This window comes from Phoca vitulina, unplaced genomic scaffold, assembly GCF_004348235.1.
Source record: "Phoca vitulina isolate PV1807 unplaced genomic scaffold, GSC_HSeal_1.0 scaffold25, whole genome shotgun sequence".
In the NCBI taxonomy this organism is placed as follows: domain Eukaryota; kingdom Metazoa; phylum Chordata; class Mammalia; order Carnivora; family Phocidae; genus Phoca; species Phoca vitulina.
In genome coordinates, this window is record NW_022589728.1 from 19,265,042 (window position 1) to 19,278,816 (window position 13,775).

Below are 13,775 nucleotides of genomic sequence, written 5' to 3' on the forward strand. Positions count from 1 at the left end.
CTTTTGTGTTAATGGTCACTTGTGTCTTTTACTTGAAATGACACGATGTGTAATGCAAACCTATTCTAATACCTTGTAGGTATATATACTGTATGAAATCAAGAATACTAAGTTGGTAAAATGCTTTAGAAAACACATTTAAATTTGAATATCTAATGCCTCAAGCAAATTTATTAGTGTTTCAGGTGAATATATATTTTTGTAACTGCCAAGTAAATGAGTAGATTATAGCTTTTGCTTAAAAAATATTTTTATAAGTATTCAGTAAGAGTTAGTTCCTTTATGTATTTGAATATAATTTACATTTCATTATTTTAAATAGTATTTTACTATCATTTTACTATTTTTAATAGTAAAATATCAATTTTGTTCTATAAATAGTAATTCTTTTGAATATATTCATATTTAACATTGTATGACACCCAAAATGTAATGATAAATTTCACCTGAGTGTGTTATTATAGGAGTCAGTTTTTCCTTTGTAAAAGACACTTGTAACATAGTTTCAATCATTCAGTATTTTGTGAATGGTTAAAATGATCAAAGTGTATTATGTATTTTATATCATTTAATTTTGTCTGCATAAAAGACTAGAATAGTAGCATTGTATCATTAATGTCAATAATAATAAAGCAAAGTGTAGTAAGACCATTTCAGCTACTTTCCATTTAAATTTATTTAACCAATTTCTATTATGTTCTCACCCATCTGGGAGACAAAAATCCATGAAACACAGATTTTCCCCCTTTAAGCACTCACAAGCCTCGATAGGAGAAACTTCATACACATATGAAACAAATCTACAAACATGAACCAAGGTAAGTTATAGAGACAGTAAGTGCTAGGAAGGGGACAGGAAAAGAAGCTTAATATGGGCCACAGCATAGAAAAGCTTCATGGGAGATACAAGACTTGGGCTGTTTCTAGAATTAACCAGCCAATCTTCCAAGATTTATTCAGTACATATTATGTATAAGCCCAAGTCCTAGTTGCTGAGGGTGTTATAAATGCACATAATTCCCAAACTCTTCAGTTAAAGAACTTGGTATACCTATTTGATAACAATGATAGAGCATTATAGGGCACCTGGCTGGCTCAGTCAGTGGAGCATGCAATCATTGATCTAGGATTGTGAGTTAGAGGAGTTAGGGCCCCACGTTGGGGGTAGAACCTACTTAAAAGAAAAAATTATGAAATCCCAGTGAGGAGTTCGAAAAATGTGTATGCTGTTGATTGTGGAGGTGACCTCAGAAAAGTCAAAAGAAATAATCATTGAAGGAAACAAAAATCAATAACTAGATTTTACTTTTTGGAGATTGCTGGTATTCCCTGAGATTGCAGAACTTAATACGGTAATAAGAAGAAAATGGAATCAGCAAGCATAGGCAATTTGTTTTAGGACAGCATTCCAGACACTGGTATTCTAGAGATGCTATTGAGACATACACAAAGTATTTTGTGGTCAAAATACACTTAAGAAACATGGATTTAAACAGGTGTTTTTATCACAGGATTTCTCTCACCTTTTAATACACTTATGAAAATCATGGCTTTGGTGGAGAGGGGTGTTATGCTATGTTTTCCAAACTTACTAGAGGGTAAGACATATTATATAAAAGACTTGTGGCACCTGGGTGGCTCAGTCAGTTGAGATTCTGACTCTTGATTTGGCTCAGGTCATGATCTCAGGGTCGTGGGATTGACTCGGCTCAGCGTGGAGTCTGCTTGTCCCCCCCCCCCATGCTTCCTCTCCCTCCACCCCATAAATAAAATCTTTTTAAAAAAGATTTGTTAGTATTTCCTTGGGATACAAATATTCAGCAAAGCACAATATAGGAAAACTATTCTAAAAGTTTCATGATAATATGAAGGGGGAAAAAAGGTCAATATATTAATAGGAGATAATACAACCTTTACCTGATGGGAGTACTACCAAGGCTTAAAGGAAGAAATGGCAAATATTGACATAAATAAATAGTAACAGTGGATTGGGATTAAAAGCAGGTTGTGATGTTTTATTCTCTCACCATTCATCTATGTTCAGGATATCAGGAGGCAAAGAAGAGCTTATATTCATTCAGAAATGCAGATGTCTCCTCTCCTTTCTAACCATTTCAGCCCTGTAATATGATCAGATGTTGGAGTAGAAGACACTTTATTATGTCAATCCTTGGCTCCAGTTTGCCATGTTTTCTGAAATAAATTTGTAAATTTCCAATGGCTATGTCCAGGGTGTCTTGAGTTAGATGACTTGAAAGTAAAAGATGAATTTTCTCTTCACAGAAAGTATTTTAAAATATGCTAAGTTTAGGGTTTCCCAGACTGACATTGATTGGTCATTTGAACATGATCTGAATGCATTAATACAAATATCTCACTGATTGTTTGAAGGTAGGTCTTGGTGATATGAACGTCCACGTCATCTCCAAGATTCCTTGGGATCAGGAATTTTCCAGATGTAAGTGTGGGCCCCTTCACTATTAATTAAAGAGGATACATAGGAGGAAGTTTCTGCATCAGACTGTCTAGAATCTAGCAAGCCCTAGAGTTCTTAGACTCTCTGCCCTTGACTCACTATGTTGCGTTTATTTAGGAGAGACCTGTGAACTCTTTGCCAGGAAAGTGATAAAATATATTTTCCAGGGCTATGCGCTTGGAGAAAAAAAGGCAGTGGTCACCACATGATATAATAGAGTGTTCTGTTTAGGGCACATTAGTTTGGAAGGATGAAGACAAGTGAGGGTATAAAAGATGGTCAAAGAATGAGTAAGGACGTGCGGGATTGATTGCCAGGAAATATTAGGTCCGCTGAGAACTGGTGCTGCTCTAATTGCCCACATGTTGACTCACTGTTGAAAATATTTGCCTCAGAGGGTAGACATTAGGATATTCCCTAACTTTAGCAATGAGGGATCTGGAAACTGTAACCAAACTTAGAGAAAATAGGTTCAATGATGATATGAAAAGAGGCTTTTCTATGCCCTTTGAAAAACTTATTTGAATTGCATAAAATATTAGTTGGAAGGTTAGCTAGGATAAGCTTTATTTTTCCCACTTTTTAAAATTGAAGTGAAATTCACATAACATCCAATCAACCATTGTGAAGTATACAATTCACTGACATTTAGCACATTCACAGTGTTGTATATCATCACCTCTAGCTAGTTCCAAAACATTTTCATCACCTACAAACAAGTTTTTTTTTTAATTAAACTTTTATTTTGAGATAATCATAGATTCGCATTTTTGACAAAGTTGCAAAAACAGTTCAATGGAGGAAGAATAGACTTTTCATCCAGTGGTGCAAGGACAATTGGACATCATAGGCATAAAAATGATTCTTGAACCCAACATTATGCCTCATACAAAAATTAACTCAAAAAAGATCATGGGCTCAAATGTAAAACATAAAATTACAAAGATTTTAGAAAAAAATATAAAAGAAAATTCTCAAGATCTAGGCTAGATAGAGTTCTTGGTCTTGACACAAAAAGCATGATCCATAAAAGGAAAAGTTGATAAATGAGACCTTATTGAAATTTAAAACTTTTTTCTATTTTAAGGTCTATGTGAAGACAGAGAAAAGACAAGTTACAGACTGGAAGAAAATAGTTGCAAATTACGTATCTGACAAATTAGAGTCTTAGAACATGTAAAGAACTCTGCAAATAGCCTGTTGCAAAAGGTTTCATACTGATTCCATTTACGTAGCATTCTTGAATGAAATGGCATAATTATAGAAATGGAGAACAGATTAGAGAGAAGGAAAGAAGGAAGTGGGTATGTCTATTCATAGGCAACAAGAATGATCTTTGTGATGATGAAGCCTTCTCCCACTTAACAATATTAATGTTGATATCCTGGTTGTAAAACTCTACTATTTTGTTTAAGATACTACTTTTCAAGGAAACTGGATAAATGTGAGATTTCTCTGAATTATTTCTCAGAACTGCATGGGAATCTACAATGATCTCAAAAATTTCTATTAAAAACATAAAATGAGTTTTAGGTGACTTTCAAATGGTAGTTTAAAGGTAGCTTTATTGGGGCACCTGGGTGGCTCAGTTGGTTGAGCGTCCGACTCTTGATTTCAGCTCAGGTCATGATCTCAGGGTCATGAGATCCAGCCCTGCATCATGCTCCATCCACACTGGGCATGGAGCCTGCTTAAGAGTCTCTCTTTTCCTCACCCTCTGTTCACCGGCCCCCGCTTGCACACATGCGCTCTCTCTCTCTAAAAAAAGAAAAGAAAAAGGTAGCTTTATCACTAAGGAAAATGAAATCACATTTTGAGATAGAGGCTAATAAACATGATGACTCCCTTCTTTATTATTTTTCCCTCCCAGCATTCATTCATTCAGAGAGTCAACTGCTCAGATTGAGCACCCACTATGTGGAAGGCTTGGTATTGGGATTGAGTACCCTGTCCATACTTCAAGGCCCTTGAGGAGCTCATATGTTAGATGTGTGGCAAACCCGTGGCCAGATATACAATCTAGCACTCTGATTTAGAGACCCACTCCAGCCCTTAATAGCTCTGTAACCATGGACAAGTCACTTCTTTGACACTCAGACTCCCAGAGCTGTAAAATTGTAATAATAATACCACTTACTTCACAGGGCAGTAGCATGAATTAAATGAAATGACGGAGGTTAAGAATTTAACACTGAGCTTGGCACCTGGAAGCACTCTAATGTTCACTAGGTAATAGAATATTAAGTATTTGTATGAGGTTGAACTAAGATAAAAGTGGGAGGAAAGACTCTGCAGAGATGTTTTCTTCAGACAGATGGCTTATTTGGGGAAGAGAGAGATGAGACTGGCGGGGTTAGCTGCAGTTGGAAAGCAGGCAAACTCTATATTAAGGAGTTTGTAGTTTGTCTTGTGGGCAGTGGTGAATCTTTGGAAGTTTTCAAGCAGGTAAACAAATGAGATGATCAAAAGAGTTAACATATACAGCAGTGCAGTTAGAAGGCTGTTACAATGATAAAAATAGTGTTAATCAGAGTGGGATTCTCAGACCACGTTCATCAGAATCTCTGGAAGGATTATGCTCAGGGATTTCATTTTTTTTTTTTTTTTTTTTTTTTTTTTTTTTTTTTTTTTTTTTGAGAGCGAGAGAGCATGCAAGTGAGAGAGCACAAGCCGGGGGAGCAGCAGAGGGAGAGGAAGAAGCAGGCTTCCCACTGAGCAGGAAGCTCGATATGGGGCTCGCTATCAGGACCCTGTGATCATGACCTGAGCTGAAGGCAGACGCTTAACTGACTGAGCCACACAGGCGCCCCAAGGATTTCATTTTTAATAGACTTTACAGGTGGTTCTTTTTGCACATTTGGGATTGAGAATTCTGGTCTAAAGAAGAAGTGATGGAATTCGTAACAAAATAGTATCAGCGATAATAGAGAAGAGGGGGAATTTTGAGAAATATTTAAGGGATAAATTAACAAGATTTGTTCATCCATAGGATGTGGGGAAGTAAATTAAAGGACAGAATGAAGGATGTTGTCAAAGTTTTTAGCTTGGACAATTGACCTATGGAGAGCTGAGGATAAAATTCTGGAACACTAAAATTTATGCAAAAGAAAAGATGCTGTGAATTAAATCCAAAAGAAGTATTTGAAGTGGTTGGGAGGAGATTCCAGAAATTGGGTGGTCATGGAAGTCAAGAAAATAGAATTCAAAGAGGGAATTGTCAAATGATTCAAGGATCATGAGTATGATGAGAAATGAAAAGGGCATTTGGCCCTTGAATTACTTTTTTTTCCTTCTGCCTTTTCTTTGTCTCTAGCTGCAAACATCTTACAAGCTTTTTTGTAAGATCAAAAAGTATATATATTTTTTAATTATAGCAACTAACAATGACACCAAGAGCGCCTAGTGCCTGGCATCGTTACCAACACTAGATGATATCTGTATTAGTCCAGTTCCTTCAGTATAAGTAATAGAAACCAAAGTCTGACTGGTTTTAACACCAAAACAAAACATAAATAGGATGACGCAAAGCTGATAAATGCTGTAGGTGAATCTGTGGGGCAGGACCAGTTCCCAGGGTTAAAATAATGTCATCAGAAATTTCTCATGATCTCTTGACTTTGCTTTCCTTTGTTTTAGCCCCTTTCTCAGACCAGCTCTGCTTTCATGACAGCAAATTGGCCACCAACATCACTAAACTTTGATTTCACAGTTTACCAATACCAGTGGAAGAGAGCTTACCAAAAGGTGCAGCAAAACTCCTGCTTGCTTCTAATTGGTCTAGTCAGAGTCATGTGACCTCCCTTAAACTAATCCCTAGAGCCAAGCAGATGCTATACTCTCATGGGCAAGGATTACATCGTCTGTCTCTTGATTAAGAGTAGGAGTTGTCAGAGGATTCCCAAAAGACAATCGGAGTGATATTACCAGAAGCAGGAATGGATCCTGGGCAGGCATAAACAACAGATGGCCCCGGGAGTAGTACTAGAGTATTCACGTGCCAATCTTAATTACATGCTTTATCTTGCATTGACATGTTTATCAGTGTATTTCCACTTATGTGAATTTCCTGAAATTTTAAACCTAGAACAGGAAGGCGGTAGTAGTTATCTTTAAAAGAGATACTTGGTCTAAAAGCCAGGTTAGAGTAGGTTTATTTATGGAACAGATGAGGAAAACAATGCAACTATAAATGACTTTTTTGTAAAATTGGTAGAAAAGAAGGGCACCTGGGTGGTGCAGTCAGTTGAGCGTGGGACTCTTGGTTTTGTTGGCTCAGGTCATGATCTCAGGGTGGAGAGATCTAGCCCCTCATAGGGCCCGGGTGCTGAGCTGGAGTCTGCTTGAATATCTCTCTCCTTCTCCTCCCAAAATAAATAAAATCTTAATAAAAATAAAAATAAAATTGGTAGAAAAGGGAAAGGAGAGAGCTGGAGCTATAGTTTGAATAAGGGGCTGTGTAGGGGCACTTGGGTAGCTCAGTCGGTTGAGCCTCTGACTCTTGGTTTCAGCTCAGGTCATGAACTCAGGGTCGCAGGATCCAACCTCATGTCGGGCTCGGGCTCAGCGTGGAGTCTGCTCGTCTCTCTCTTTCTCTGCTCCTCCCCCTGCTTGTGCTCGTGCTCTAAATAAATAAATAAAATCTTAAAAAAAAAAAGATTGTGCGAAGTGAGTTTTTTGTTTTTTAGCTTATAGGCAAGGGATCAAGGGAGAATTACTTCTCTTAAGAAAGAAAATGCTTAGTTTTTTGTTTTTTTTTTTTCCTATGTATCTATTAGGTAAAATGCTTTTCACGATAAGGGTATGTAAATACACATGTCTTGGACTTCTTTTATTTGACTTTGACCCTTAGAGATACATTACTCAACTGTAAATTTTCAATGCCATGTTAACCTTGGTAGAGACCAGGTTTTATGGGAGAATGGGTTTAGGAGTCCCAGTACATATTTGGCAAATTGATGGTCTGAACATGAGCTCCATGTTTGTATCAGACGTCCCTGAATGTTGAAAATGCCAATATGGCTATCTAAACAATGCAGATTTTTATATTTAAATAACACACATCATTGTCCACAGAATGAAAGTATTCTTAAAAAGTAAACAGAGTAAAGGAAGTCTTTGGCACACTATTTTGAATTCAGATCTAAACAGTGGATGGAGTGTATAATTCTGAACTTATCCCTGACCATTGCTTTTGGGATAGAATAAAAAATCAGAAGTAGAAGTACTAGATGATTATTACCAGGGTAGTAATCACCGCGTAAGTTAATAAGTATCAGTGGCCTTGAATTTTAACTTTAACACTGAAATCCAGAAAGAAATGTATCTTGTGCACTCTGAGTGAAAGAAGATGAAAAGCCATTACACAGTGTTTTCACATCTGACGTTATAAATCACGAAGACATGGAAGAGGCATTGCCCGCAGCTTTTCTCAAGCTTCTAGGATACATTTCAAGCATCTTTTGGAGTGACTTTAACCCACTGTCACTTTATTCTTCAACCAGAGGAGAAAAGGGAAAAGACTTTTATTAAGTTTCATTTTTCCCAGGACCATTTCATCAAAATCTATGGGATCACTGAACAGTTATCAGCCGCTTGAGCCCAGGGCGACAGACAGCAAATGATGCCAGATTCACCTGTAGGGAAGAGGCAGAGTGAAAAGTTATCTGAAATATCTTATATTGGCATTTGTATGGACATTAGTTAAGGGAATGGTTGAAAAAAGTCAGTTGTTTGAGAAAACTGAAAACTTGGAAACTTGATTGCATGCAAACTCCTGCCAATGCTCATGGGAGTAACACCATTTGAAATGTTAAAGTTGAATCACATCTCCATTTCCAAAATCATCACTATTATTATGTTAAATGTAGAGACAATGGAAAATGTCAGAAAGGAGATGTGTAAGGAGATTTTCTGACTTACAGTGGTACTAATTCTGTGATTGACAGCGGGAATGTTGCTGATCCTGGCTGAATGTGGCGGGGCCTAGCAGGTGGGAGTAACCCTGTCTTCTATTTTCTGTCTTCTGATGTTTTGACATCTGGGGCCTTACTGACCCCTGAAGGAACTGCCCTTCCTAGGGTTACCCATTTCTTTGAGATAGTAACCCCTCACCAGCTAGTGTGCTTTTCAAATGTAAACCAACCAATCCAGAGCCCACATCCCTGACCACCTCCTCAATCAATCAGGCTCTCACACTCTGGACTACTACTTCCCCACCCTCATCACTCCAGGGCCAGGTACCAGACAACTAAGGACAGCCCTGCGCCGCCCCAGGGCCTACTGACATAATTTAAGCCAGCCAATCCTAAACCTGCTTACCTTACCTCGCCTGTTTCTTCCCAAGGTACCACAATAAAGCCTCCTGCCCCCATTTTCCCTCCTCTTCCTCTGCCTCCTTACCGGTCCTGGTCTTCCCCACATGGCCCCTCGTGGCCCCTGGCATGCCCCCTCCTCTTGGGAATTGTAACAAAGTATCTTTTCAGTGATAATCATCTCGAGATCTGTTGCCTCACCATACCTGAATAATACTAAAACCTATTTTTAAACGGGGATGGGGATATGAGGGGGAGCCAGGAATAAATTTCTTTTTAGAATATCTGAAAAGGTGACAGTAAAACTGTTCTATTGAATGGTCAGATGGCCCCCAAAACCATTTTGTGATGGTCCTGGGTAAAGACTCATTTTCAGCTGCTTAAAGTTTCCTCCTCAGGGGCCACCAAAGCTCACCAGCATCAGCTACTGTACTTCGGAGTCCATAGTGGGCTACACTGGTTAGGTAGTTACTTTGAGTTAGTTGATTGGTTAGTTTGTTGATAATATGCTCACAGCTTTGGGCATAGAACTGGATGGATTTTCTTTCCAGAGGGCAAGGACATATTCTCTCTTTAAATCGTGTCTAAGTTTGTCTATATCTGCAGAATAGGTGTTAAGTGGTGGTTCCTAAATCTGGAATCGCTCATACAGTCGGGAGACATAACTGCATCTTTTCTCAGGCCTCACCCCAGTTTTCCTAAGTAATTCTGGTGACCCACCGAGTTTGAAAACTCTGAAAACATACAGTTTAAACCAACACTTCTTAAACTTTAGTGTGCATGTGAATCCCCTGGGAACCTTGTTAAACACAGATTCTGATTCAGTGGGTCTGAGTGGGGCCTGATACTGCGTTTCTAGCACGCTCCCTGGAGCAATAACCACATTTTGAGTAGCAAATAAAGATGCTTGAGAATTTGCCTGGAGGTTCTGATTCAGCGGGGTGGGCTGGACCTACAAGTCATTTCAGATAATTGTATTGTCAGATTATTTTATCATTTAGGATATACCAGCCTAAGGAAAAATATCTGAGTGTCGCATAATAATGACAATACGATGACAGAAGGAATTTATTTATTCCAAGGGATGCCGATTAGCACCTGCTGTGCACCGGCATTGTTCCAGGACCTGGGGCTGCCGTGATCAATTAAAAGAGGTATTCCTGTTCCCATGACGGAGATGGCAAATCGAAGAGTAGATGCCTCAGCAGGTAAACCAATTCCACAGAGTGGGAAGTGCTTGGAACACTCTAGAGCTAAGGAGACAGTGTCCCAGAGATTTGCTGCTGGTAGGAGACCAACAAGAGTCACCGCATCTGTGAGGCTAAGGACAGCCAGCAGGTGAGGAGCAGACTTTGCAAGTCAGGGAGGGTTGGTATTTTACATGGATGATCCCGTTTCTTTCTCACATCAAACTTATGACAGATCGACTAGTCTCTTCATTACAGGTGAAGCAACGGAGGCTTACAGAGGTTTAAAAACTGGTCTTTTAAAAATGTTATTAAAATTGAATTTTAAGGGGCACCTGGGTGGCTCAGGCGGTTGAGCGCCTGCCTTCAGCTCAGGTCATGATCCCAGGGTCCTGGGATCGAGCCCCGCATCGGGCTCCCTGCTCAGCAGGGAGTCTGCTTCTCCCTCCCTCTGCCTCTTTTCCCTAGCTTGTGCACTCACTCGCTCTCTCTCAATCACTCTCTCTCTCAAATATATAAATAAAGTCTTTTAAAAAATAATGCAATACCATTTTAAAAAATAAAATAAAATAGAACTGTATTTTAAAATACACATAATAGGACGCCTGAGTGGCACAGTGGGTTCAGCGTCCAACTCTTGGTTTCCGCTCAGGTCCTGATATCCGGGTTGTGAGATCAAGCCCTGGTTCGGGCTCCGCACTCAGCACCGAGTCTGCTTGGATTCTCTCCCTCTCCCTCTTCCGCTCCCCCTTTCTCTCTCTCTTTCTACTAAAATAAAGATTCTCTCCCTCTCCCTTTCTGCTCCTCTCTCTCTCTCTTTCTACTAAAATAAATAAATAAATCTTTTTAAAGATTTTTAATAAAATAAAATACACATATAAATTTACCATCTTAACCATTTTCAAGTGTACAGTTCAAAAGAGTTGGGTACATCCATGTTGTGCAACCGATCCTCAGAACTTCTGAAAAACTGTAAGTCTGTACCCATTAAACACTAACCCCCCCATTCCCCCTCCCCAGCCCCCGGCAGCCATTACCCTCCTGTTGCTATGAATTTGACTAATGCAGATACCTCATATAAGTGGAATCTTACAGGATTGTCTTTTTGTGACTGGCTTATTTCACCAAGTACAATGTCCTGAAGGTGTAGCATGCGGCAGAATTTCCTTCCTTTTTTAAGGCTGAAAAATATTCCATTGCGTGTATATGCCACGTTTTATTTATTCATTTCTCTGTTAATGGACACTTGGGTTGCTTCCACCTTTTGGCTATTACAAATATGCTGCTATGACCGTGAGTGTGATAATTAGTCCTCTTACCTGTTTTCAAATACACCAGACTCACCAAGACCCTTCTTGCCCCAGGGCCTCATTGCTCTTTCCTCTACTAAGAAAGCCCTTCCTCAGATATTCTCCAGTTCTGTCTGACACTTTGCTCAAATCTCTGCTCAAATATTACATCCTGGCAGAGGCCTTTCCTGATAACCCCACCTAAAATTCTACCTCCTAGGCCCCAGGATTCTGTGCCCTTACCTTTGCTGTATTGTTCTTCAGGGCACTTGTCAGTTCCTGGCGTTATATTGTGGGCTGAATTCATTTGTTTGTTGCTTTTCTTCCCCATCCATCAATATTACCTCTAAGAAGACAGACTTTTCCTGTTCCTATAATGCTCTATCTTCATTGCCTAGGACACTACCTGGCAATGAGTGGATGTAAATATGTATGAACAAATAAATGAATGATGTAAGGAAAGAAGGAAATGGTGAAATCTGTATTTGAATCCAGACCCTCTGTTTCCAAAACTCTTGTAGGACTGCTGGCTCGCCCAACCCCAGGGGTGTGTAAGGGTCTGATTGGATGGATGGAGCATGGGAATGGAGTTTCTGGGTGGAAGAAAACTTGCTGGGGGGGTGGGGGTGGAGATGGTTATCAGTGTGAAGTTCCAGAAATCTTATCCAGATGCTGAAGGTGGAAGAAACAGGATCCAAACATAACTGAAACAAGATCTTTTTTAAAAAATTTTATTTTATTATGTTATGTTAGTCACCATACAGTACATCGTTAGTTTTTGATGTAGTGTTCCATGATTCATTGTTTGCGTATAAGACCCAGTGCTCCATGCAATACGTGCCCTCTTTAATACCCATCACCGGTCTAACCCATCCCCCCCACGCCCCTCCCCTCTAGAACCTCAGTTTGTTTGTTTGTTTGTTTGTTTTTGTTTTAAAGATTTTATTTATTTATTTGACAGAGAGAGACACAGCGAGAGAGGGAACACAAGCAGGGGGAGTGGGAGAGGGAGAAGCAGGCTCTCCGCCAAGGAGGGAGCTTGATGCGGGGCTCAATCCCAGGACCCTGGGATCATGACCTGAGCTGAAGGCAGACGCTTAACGACTGAGCCACCCAGGCACCCCTAGAACCCTCAGTTTTTCAGAGTCCATAGTCTCTCATGGTTCATTTCCCTCTCCGATTTCCCCCCTTCATTTTTCCCTTCCTACTATCTTCTTCTTCTTCTTCTTTTTTTTTTTTTCAAGATCTTATTTATTTATTTGACAGAGAGATAGAGAGCACAAGTAGGCAGAGTGGCAGGCAGAGGGAGAGGGAGAAGTAGGCTCTCCGCCGAGCAGGGAGCTGAATGTGGGACTCGATCTCAAGACCCCAGGATCATGACCTGAGCCGAAGGCAGCCGCTTAACTGACTGAGCTACCCAGGCGCCCCTTCTCCTTTTTTTTAATATATAATGTATTATTTGTGAAACAAGATCTTTATTGTGGGTTGAATAGTGGCCCCCAAAAGATATGTCCGTGTACTAACCCCTGGAACCTGTAAACGTAACCTTTTTTGTAAAAAGTAGAACTGTGTCTTAGTCTATTTAGGCTGCTTTAACAAAATACAAAAGCTTATTTGTGAAAAGAATCTTTTAAGATGTAATTATGTTAAGGATCTTAAGATGAGGGGTGCCTGGGTGGCTTAGTCGGTTGGGGTCTGGCTTCAGCTCAGGTCATGATCCCAGGGTCCTGGGATTGAGCCCCGCATCGGGCTCCCTGCTCCACTGGAAACCTGCTTCTCCTTCTCGCTCTGCCTGTCGCTCCCCCTGCTTGTGTGCGTGCTCTCTCTCTCTGTCTCTATCTCTATCAAATAAATAAATAAAATTTTAAAAAAGGATCTTAAGATGAGATCATCCTGAATTATGTGGGTAGACCCTAAATCCTGTGGGTAGACCCTAAATCCAATGACACATGTCCTTCGAAGATAAAGCCAGAAGGGTATGTGAGACATGGGAGAAAGCCATCTGAAGACAAGGCAGACATTGCTGTTACACAATCACAGCCCGGGGACTCTTGCGGGCCACCAGAAGCTAAAAGTGACAAGGAAGGACTCTCCCTTAGAGCCTCTGAAGGAAGCACGCCCCCGCCAATGCCTTAATTGCAGGCTGCTATCCTCCAGATCAGTGAGAGAATAAATTTCTGTTGCTTTAAGCCACCAATTTGTACAGTAGCCCCAGGAAACTAATACAATCCTAAACTTAGCAAACCGGAAGAGATAGGAGAGAGGGCTAGAGTTTGGTGTTCCTGCTAGATCTAGGACCCAGTTTAGACACCCTGTAGACACACCTTAGGGCAGCAATTCCCTGACTCCACATCTGCATCTGGATCGGCTCTGGCACCGGTGAAAGCTGCATGGGGCAGCATCCTCACTTCGTGCTGCCGGGTGGGGTGGGGTGCGGAAAGCCAGCAAGGGCTGACTGCACAGTGCAGTGGGCAAAGCAAACCAGACGGCAGAGAATTTAAAAACGCTAAAG

The 13,775-nt window shown here is 40.3% G+C and overlaps 1 pseudogene; it reads left to right on the top strand.

Moving 5' to 3' along the window:
- The first annotated feature begins 9,955 nt into the window (after positions 1 to 9,955).
- Positions 9,956 to 13,775, top strand: part of LOC116643250 — a 44,740-nt pseudogene continuing 40,920 nt past the window's right edge.